The 1836-nt window shown below is 40.0% G+C and overlaps 1 non-coding gene across 1 annotated transcript; it reads right to left on the bottom strand.

The window, feature by feature from the left end:
- Positions 1 to 806: 806 nt before the first annotated feature.
- Positions 807 to 916, bottom strand: LOC148699577 (small nucleolar RNA R71). Its single transcript, XR_015974547.2, has one exon. It is a non-coding gene; the product is annotated as a small nucleolar RNA R71 (small nucleolar RNA).
- Between the last annotated feature and the right edge of the window lie 920 nt (positions 917 to 1836).

The following is a 1836-nucleotide window of genomic DNA, read 5'->3' as shown; positions in this document are numbered from 1 at the left end:
TTGCGAACGCATCGTGACCTCTCCACTTACCTGGGAGCTTACCTGCTCAACTCGGTTCATTAGACCGGATTGGAGGCTTAGGTGCCCTCTTCAAACCAGTTAGGAGCTGTCTAGAAATTTGAGAAAAACATTAGAAATTGAGGTGTAATGTTTTGTTGCATGTTTGATTGTGAATAGGATTTTTGTTTTAGGATGTCGTTTTAGGATATCTTTAGTTGGTACTTATATTTATTTTTTAATTTAAAAAAAAGAAAAAAAGAAAAAAAAAAGAGAGGGAAATATTTTGCATGCTAAAGTGGAATAGGGACGACACTGGTCGATTAAGTCGTACAACTTTAGATCATCCCTTAGGACATACCCCTGAAATTCCTTCTCAATATCTCACACCTTGTGAGATGGCTGATCTAAATGAAGATGCGGGGAGTCACCACAATCGAGAACGAGAACCCCATGTTATGACTCTAAGACAATACCTACAACCGGCTAGGACTAGTCAGCCTTCATGCATAATTTTTTCTGATAATGTAGGACATTTTGACATCAAACCCGGGGTAATTCAATTGCTGCCCAAGTTCCACGGGTTAGAGTCCGAAAGTCCGTATCTTCATTTAAAGGATTTTGAAGAATTGAGCATTACATTTAGAGTGCCAAATGTCACCGAGGATGTCCTCAAGTTGACATTGTTTCCTTTCTCTCTAAAGGATAAGGCCAAAACATGGCTAAACTCTTTGCGACCTAGATCAATAAGAAATTGGCAAGATATGCAGAGAGAATTTTTGAAGAAGTTCTTTCCCACACAAAGGACCAACTTTTTAAAAAGACATATTAGCAATTTTCAACAAAAAGATAATGAAACATTTTATGAATGTTGGGAAAGATTTAAAGACCTTCTTCTCTCATGCCCTCATCACGGGTTCGAAACTTGGAGAACCATTAGCTTCTTTTATGAAGGTTTATCTCCACAGTTGAAACAGTTTGTAGAGACCATGTGCAATGGTAGATTCTTAGAAAAACAACCTAATGAGGCATGGGAGTATTTGGATTTCCTTGCTGAGACTGCCCAACTTTGGGATAACGGGGATAGAAATACCAAGTCTTTACCTAAGCCTACTAGCTCTGTACAGGGAGGCCTTTACAACCTCAGAACTGAGGATGAACTTCATGCTAAAATGGCAGCCCTCACTAGGAAGGTAGAAGAAATTGAGCTTAGGAAGGTTGAGCCTGTCAAGACTATAGAGCTTAGAAACGAGTGTTGTGGTATCTGCGATATGTCGGGTCATACTACTACAGATTGTCCCACCATACCGGCATTCAAAGAAGTCTTGCACGATCAAGCAAATGCTATGAACTCCTACCAAAAGCCTTATAACGATCCATACTCGAATACCTATAACCCTGGTTGGAAGAATCATCCAAACTTTAGGTGGAGAAACGATCATCCTCAACAGTCACACCATTCAGCTCCTCCACCTGCACATCCTCCTTATGCACCATCACCTTTTCAAAAGCCAAATATCGAGGATACATTGCAATCCATACAAACTTTTCTACAAGGTCAAGCTAATATCAATGCTCAAAATACTCGAAATTTTGAAGACATAAGGAACCAATTGTCAATGTTGACTACCGTCCTAAGTATCCAAGAAAAGGGTAAGCTTCTAGCTCAACCCCAACCTAACCCACAAGTGCACGGTAGTAATAATACGGCTCCTTCTAGTTCACATACAGAGCATGCAAAGAGCATCATGACTTTGCGTAATGGGAAAGTCATTGATCAAACTGTCCAATTGAGACCGCAAGTCACTTCTAATTCTGATGCTCCCAAAGTCGATGAAA

Source organism: Phoenix dactylifera, chromosome 8, assembly GCF_051530095.1.
Source record: "Phoenix dactylifera cultivar Ajwa chromosome 8, Ajwa_hap1_PhDact_Kaust_v1.1, whole genome shotgun sequence".
NCBI classification, from domain to species: domain Eukaryota; kingdom Viridiplantae; phylum Streptophyta; class Magnoliopsida; order Arecales; family Arecaceae; genus Phoenix; species Phoenix dactylifera.
This window is presented reverse-complemented; position numbering and strand designations above follow the sequence as displayed.